The sequence below is a fragment of the Prosopis cineraria genome, unplaced genomic scaffold (genome assembly GCF_029017545.1).
Source record: "Prosopis cineraria cultivar Desert tree isolate PC_DT_omini unplaced genomic scaffold, ASM2901754v1 PC10, whole genome shotgun sequence".
In the NCBI taxonomy this organism is placed as follows: Eukaryota; Viridiplantae; Streptophyta; class Magnoliopsida; order Fabales; family Fabaceae; genus Prosopis; species Prosopis cineraria.
In genome coordinates this window covers 32,105,663-32,113,697 of record NW_026555341.1, presented here as the reverse complement: position 1 = coordinate 32,113,697, position 8,035 = coordinate 32,105,663, and the positions used below count along the sequence as shown (strand labels likewise).

The window sequence follows — 8,035 nt, the reverse complement described above, 5'->3', positions numbered from 1 at the left end:
AATTGTGGCTATAGATCATTTAATGTCCGCTTAGACGGTCCCAAGGGCGATGTGGTGATGATTCTTTACAAAATGGGTTTATTTTCAATTGTAACCCATATGAAATTAATTTTGGCCCCCCCCTCTTCTAATTTTTCATTGGCCCCCACATGTATTGATTTCTAGATTTGTCCCTCGATGGTCCGAAAAATTAATTATGAATACTTCAAATGTTATTTGCAAAGGATTTAGGGCTAAGAGGCAAATGATATTCTAAGAACGTTCTCTCCATGAGCATTTAGTATTATTAAATTAACACATTGTAGGAGTATTCATGAACTCTTTTTAATGAAGATATCCTTTCTCAAACTATTAAAATGGTTTAGCATATGTTAATGTGGACTTCAGATGTTGGGTTGTGGAGCAAAATTATATAGAATTTTTTTTTAGGAACTTCTAGTATCCTTAAATTAACAATAGTGCATGAGTATCCATTAATTTTATAAAAGAAACCAACATTTTCTAAAGCTGAACCCACTAATCACCTTAATTGAGAGGGAAGGTTGGCCAAATTATCTACTCTAGAAGGTATTCATGCACCATTATTGATTTAAGATACCAAAAACTCATGGACAAAAAGTTTATAGGTATTTTTACACATTATGTGTGCTTCCTTTTTCTTCTTTAATGGTCTGTTAACAGGTGTTAGGCAAATCTAATGGAATGGGGAAGGATGCATTCACTAAAAAGAGTTGATGAGCATCTATGTACCAATGTTGACTCAAGGATCTTAACAAAACAATTCTCAAATATTTTTGCCATTTAACCCAAAATATTTATTCAAATATTATGTTTTAATTAAATTAATTATGAAACCCTCAACCAAACACTTATATTTTGACTAAATCAATTACGTAAATTATGTAATACTCTCTTTGGCCCTATTTATAAGATAGAGAGGAATTTTATTTTGAAGTTATTTACAGACAAAAATTATTATTCAACAGAAAAAATAATTAAAACCAAATAAAGAATAAAATCTATTTCAATTAGGCTACTTCTTACTTTGATTGAGAGTTTAGCATGAACTTATAGATTCAAAATTATAATCTCAGATAAAATATATAAAAAGAATTTAAAGAAGATAGAAGAGAGAAACCTGCCAACTTGAAAGACTCCTTTGAACTTTGCAATATGCCTCCTAGTTTGTAGATATAAGATTAGATGTTTTGAGAGGCTTTTGGGAGGTTTTCTTATAATAAATTCGACCCCCATAAGCTTAAATCTATCTAGATCATGCCTTATTTGATTAGATATGCTGATATCTGAATTAAAATGATTGTAAATGTCATTTTTCATCATTTTTTCCCTTTTATTCACCCCTAGTCCTGCACGTCTGTCCTTGCTCATGCATTTCGTCCACCCTTGGTCATGTATGTCCGCCTTGGTTGAAATTTTTGTAACTAACTCTCACATTTTAGGGCTTTTTTTAACGCTATTTTGTCTCCTTTTCTTAAAAATATACCAAAGTTTCTAGGTGAGGTATTTTATTTAAATCTTACTATAAATTTATGCATTACATAAGCAATATAAAGCATAAATAATATATAAATATGCATAAAATACCTACTTATCACTTGAACCACATGTAATATTTCTATAAAACTGTTTGATGAACTGAGAGGTGAAAAACGAGCCTAGACTTAGAGGGATAAACATGAATAACTAAATTAGAAATAATTTAGGGATTCATGGCAATTATAATCTTAGCTTAATGGTTTATTTAGGGATTTTATATAATTAGTGAGAGCTAATTTAGTCTTAAATACCTAATAAACTAAGAACTAATTAGAATACATTCAAAATAGTTCTTTCTATAATTGAATAGGAATAGAGAGATAAGTAGAAAAAGGCATCTCGTGAATCCTAATCTTTGGTTATTGTTGATTGAATAATTCTTTATCATATTTACTGCTATTGTGTTCTTTAATTAATTTAGTTTATATAAAATTCAATATGATTCTTTTTAAATAACAACGGTTATTGTTTTCTGTTGCGTTTGACTTTTATAATACTTTGAAAAATTTGATTTATTATTACTTCAATCTCTTACACTTACAAGGCCGGTCACTTATGTGGCATCTACCACACCTTTTCTTCTTTTGAAAAAAATTGACCTTTCTTTCCCTACCAAATGCAAATTTTTTCGCATTAAATTTGTGATCCACATATGCGAATACAATTCTTCAGACTATTAAGAGTTTTAAGAGCCGAACTTTGCATAAGCTTATGAGCAGAATTGAAATTCTCTTCATATGAACTAAGTAGAGATTCAACAAAAGGAAAACTTGAATCACTCAATCAAACTCACCCAAAATATATGTCAAAATCCTCGACATTTCTTTGATTCAAAGCTCACTCAATAAATCCTCACCCAAATCGTGCTTGTCATTCTCCCCATTGCTAGTCGCTGTAAGCCTAAACCTGCTCATTGTACTCGTCATCGCTAAAGATACTCATCACTTAAGGTGGAGGGTGAATCATTTCACGATCTTGATGAATGGACGGCAGAGAATGAAGTTGATGTCGAGGGAGGAATGGATTTTTCCAGTGAACTGGAAATTGAAGAGATGAGAGATATCTCTAACCCAAATGCTTGGATGCAGAAGTTTTAACCCAAAAAAACCACTAAGCGAATTTAAGTAAACTAACACCCAAATATTTGGATCTGTTAGCTCAGGGCAACTTTATACCGTTTTTTAAAAAAACATGAGGAGAACATTGTGCCAAAAAAAAAACACTAACAATGATAGGAGGTATGCCCGCGTGAAAATTTCACAGCTAATCGAGAAGATTCTGTAAGTTTTTTTTTTTTTTTGGTCAACGTGTCATAATAACATTTTAAGATAACTTACTAAAAAGATCCCATGGAATATTCTTATTAGTTATTACCCGGGCTATATGAAGTGATGGAGCCACACTGTGATGACGGCGGGTAAATGCATCCCTCCATTTTGAAAAAATTATAAATAGGGTCTGTAAATTTTGCAACTTTTGCACTCTCTACTTTGATATTTTACACTCTCTAAACTTAAAAAAAATATGGGGTCAAAAACTTATTAGATATGTAATATTTTAATAATCAAGATAAGATATGAAGAGCATATTTACATAAAAACTATATAATTAACATGTTTAATATAATGTTCTAAAAAGATAAATAATGATCAATATACTTATGTTATTACAATTTTAATCTTAATGTAATTATTATTTTTAATTATTATTTTAAAAATTATTAATTTTTAAATTAAATTTTCTCGCACTCTCTGATTTCCGTTCTTGACTACCCACTGGCTATATGAACTTAAAATTCGTGTGATCCTTCAACTTTATTCAATTTATTTTTATATTTTCAGCCAAGTTTCATTTTTGGCAAGGTTCTTATCATTGTACGGATGACAGTGCTACTTTTTTCATACCATCATATGGATGATACACACACATATATGTGTATATATATATAGTTTTTCATTCTTGTAAAGAATAATGAAATTTTTAATACTTCAAATTTATCACAATTATTAATTTTATTTTTATCGATTTGATTTATCATGTTTTCTTAAATTATCACATGTTAGTTGTTTAAATTTTAAAATATAAATTAACTCTCAAATTAATCTAATATCATGACTAAATGAGAATAAATTAGCCTTTAAATCAGTTTATTTTTTTTAATAATATAATCTCCTATGCTGCATTTTGTTCTTTTACTTTTTAAAATTTTATAGTATGTTTTTTTTCCTACTTAAAATAATTATACTTTTTTATTAATCTATATGGTTGTCATCACTATTTTGTCAATTATGTTAGCAGATTTTAATTGTGTTACCTCCTTTTTAAATAATAAAGACTAAATCAATAATCAAGATAAATTTAAAAGTGTAAATCAATAAAAATTAAATTTAAGACATCAAAAACTAGAAGGACTAAAAGTTTCATCATTCAATATTAAGTAATATAATTAATATTGCATGACATCAAATTTTACTTGAGAGCACAATAATACATATACATGGTCAAATAGCGTCACCATGTAGAACATCGATAGATGCTATATGCTAGAAGCACACTTAGCAAACAAACACAAGAAATTAAACCACATGCAAAACATTACATCAAACTCTCTTTCTATCATATCATAGTCAAGCCAATGCTAGTTTATTCGATAACCCCCACCCACCGGAGCCCGCGCCGGCGACACCATATGCATGAACTCAGGGTCCTTTCCCAGAGCTTCTAGTGTCTCAGACGACATGTATAGCTCAAAGTCGAAGCTACCTTCTTCTGCTCCGGCATCAGTCACCAGCTTCCATGTCTCTGAATTCGCGGTGCCGCGATGAATCGCCACGGGCCTTCCCCATCCGAAGTCAATGTCAAAAAAGTTGGTTCTTGGGGAGCTGCTTGTACTCATGAACTTCCCAATCGAGCCATGTTTATTTGAAGGCATAGTTGGATTTTGTATCCAAGCTTCAAAGTTCCTCTTGATCTTCTCTTCTGTGAAAGACGAGATTACTTTGTTCATCTCCAAAGCAAACTTCCCAAGGCCTCCATCTCCAACCAAGTCGCTTACTTTCATCGTCACTGTAATATATTGCACAGTGTTTCCAAAATAGTTGTCTGGTATTGGTGGATGAGAAATTCTGGATCTAGCAGATATATGGAATCTGAAAGTGACTTCTTCTTGTGGATCAAGATGCTGGTTTTTTATCACAGACCTCCAAACATGGCCGATGACAGCTTGCAAGGAGGAGATTTTGTTACTAACACAATTGTCTGCCTCCAGATTAGCTTTTGATTTTAGTTCAGCAATCTTTTCCTTTTAAAGTGAAAGGTCCTCCTCGAGAAAGGAGGAAGCTGAACTGAATTAGCAGACCCCTTGCTGTAATTCTCTATCATTTCTTTGAATGGGATTCGTATAGGACGTTCAATATGACCATGAGGAAACCATCGTTCGAATGTAGCGAGCTTTGAATATGAAGTTATGTGGTTTAAGCCATTTCGGGAGATCTCTGCCCATGCATTCCAGAAATCCCAGGCCGGCTTCACATCAGCAACACAATGGTTCGTCGAGGATGCGACGAAGAAGCCATCTATTAGCTCTGTGACTTGAACCGCCATTAATGGGACCCGAGTTCCTTCAAAGTTCTTGATATTACCTGGCGGAAAGAAGGAGGAGACAATTGGAGGAACATAAGTGGGCTCGATGATGTCGGCAATTGAAGTGTTCTCTGCACTGGCATGAACGAAGCTTACTCCGGCGTTGTTGCAAGTGATGAAGAAGGAGGAGGTGCCATCGTCGTCATGGTGGATGACGGCAAGACGGCCGGCAAGTGGGGGGTAGAAGTCGAGGGCCGAAGAAAGTGAGTCCTTCAAGTGCTGGATCACTGTGTCTGTGGGTTGGAAGGATGATGATGATGAGGTAGTAGGTTTGTGATAAAGAAACCCCTTCTGACCACACTCAAGTGCAAGATACTGAAGATCCCATGGATTCAAGTCGATTTGTTCAGGTGAGTGGCCATTGTTAACATGGCTTGGAGCTTGGATTGTGGTTGTCGAGATCACTCGGATGGCTTCCATAGCTGGGATGACTCTGAATGGATATTTTTGTTTATCAGATCGAGATTGATCTGGGATTCCCAAGAACTTGCACAATAGCTCAGTGGGATTCTCCGCACTCTGTTATATATACCCGCGAGCGTGATGAGCACGGTGTGATCATCACTTCAAGGGCTCATCTGAGCCCTTGACTTTATCCTCAATTGATTTTACATGTATTATTTAATATCTTTAATATTATATTATTAAAATAAAAATTTATAAAAAATATGAAAATTTTAATACTAAATCTATACTATACACTGTAAATTTAGATAGTTAATTTATAAACATTATAAAAAATTTTAATATTAAACTGGTTTATCCATATTATATCTGTACTGTTTAGAGTATAACTAGATACTCAATTTATAAAAATATAAGAAATGTTAATATCAAATTAGATAGTCCAGATTAAATCTGCACTGGCCAGAATGATTATAAATAAATCTATTAAAAAAATTTATAATTTTTATTTTGATAAATATAAAATAAAAAGTTTTAAATCATGACAGTCTAGATCTCATCACCTGAAATGAGTAATATGTTACTCATCTCTTGACAAGCCTAGAGACAATCCGTATTTAATATTAAGTTTTTCATATTTTTTTATAAATTTTTATTTTAATAATATAATATTAAAAATATTGAAAAATAAATTTAAAAAGGACAACAAAGATCACATGATGATAAAATCAAGGGCTCAAAGAAGCCCTTGAGATTATGAGCATTCTATGCTCACCACATTCACTACTAACAAATGTCATATTTGCAACGAAATTTAGCGAGGACTTATGTATTCCTCTCTAAATGATTGTATTAGTGAGAATTTTGTGAGGAAATTTAATTTCATCTCCAAGAAATTATTTAGTGAGGAACGTTAATGATGAATAATATGTTTCTCTCTAATGTGCCTAATCAGTGATGACAATTAATGAGGAATATTGTAGCCCTCTCTAAAAGTTTAAATTGCAAGGAAGTATGATTCTCTTTAATTAGTGAGAAATTGGTGAGGAATGATTATTCCTTTCTAAAAAGTTAATAGAAAAATAAAAAATAATAACAATTAGAAGGTTCTAATTTTGTATTTACTTTTTTTAAAATGTACTTATTTTATCAAACTATTAATTTGTACTATCTTAATATATATATATATATATATATAAAAGATATTTTTTTTAAAATTTATAATGCCTTTTATATAATTTTTTTAAAAAATTTATAATTTCTTATATATAAAAAGCTATTTTTACTTTATAAGATCTTTCATATAAAAAAATATTTTCTTAAAAAATATATTCCCTCTACAATTTTATATATTTTCAATTTATTTTTTCAGACCCAATATTGTTCCTTTCATTTTGTTCCCACACAGTCTAACCCTACCTCTGTCTCATTTCTTCGTGTGTTCCACACACTCGACTTACTCATCGTGCGGCTACTCAAACCATGGAGGCAAGAGATGCTGGTACTCAGCCAAGGACGCGCAGGTGAGATAACGCGTAAGAGAATCACTCCATCAAAGCTAATTTTATCTTTAATCTAACCTCATCATTAACTTCATATCCCAAATCTTCAAGTTGCAATAGTGTTGGCCGTGTTCGAGTTCCAATGGCCGTCATTGTTTTAGCTGTCAAGGAAGAACTTCTCTTTCACTAATTTTTTATATGACTCAAACTACTGTGTGGCTTGTTCTGTTCTTTCCAAGTGCCAATGAATTGTTCTGTTCTTTACAACGGAAGGCACCAAACCAATCAATTGAGCAATAATTGGCTGTCGCTTTTCTGCTTTTATTCATTTTCTTTTCTGAACTTTAAGCTATGTCTTCCAAAATAATTACACTTGTACCTTTTCACTGCTTTCATTCATTCTTCAAATTCAACATCTAACGAATTGTTCCTAGAACTTGGATGGGACAACTCTATAAGGAAAAGCTCATGTTAATTTGATGCAGCAAACCCAAATAATGGAGCCCATGTCTAGAAATATATATCCTATACCAATACGATAAGGATACTTGTTGTTGACATATATATATATATATATATATATATGTTCGATATGAGTACTTTATCCTTGTCAACAGCCAAATCTTGGTGGGTTCTCCTAATATCAAGAAAGTAAAGAGTTCGTTCTATTATAACTTTTAATCCTTTTTTTTTTTGGTCATGTAGAGGAATGGTGAATGATAGAAGTTGGATGTCCAATAGATAAGGCCAGAGTAAAAAGGGGTTAACTGAAGAATGTATAAGTGGGATAGATGAGTTTATAAAGTTTGCAATAACTCAAAAAGACTTTGTATGTAATGGCATGATACGATGTCCTTACTCAAGATGTGATAATATAAAGTTTCTTGACATAGATCTTGTCAAAACTCACCTCTATAAGCATGGTTTTG

The 8,035-nt window shown here is 32.1% G+C and overlaps 1 pseudogene; it reads right to left on the bottom strand.

Annotated features, from left to right (window-relative positions):
• Positions 1–3,960: 3,960 nt before the first annotated feature.
• Positions 3,961–5,704, bottom strand: LOC129284398 (protein ENHANCED PSEUDOMONAS SUSCEPTIBILITY 1-like; annotated as a pseudogene).
• Between the last annotated feature and the right edge of the window lie 2,331 nt (positions 5,705–8,035).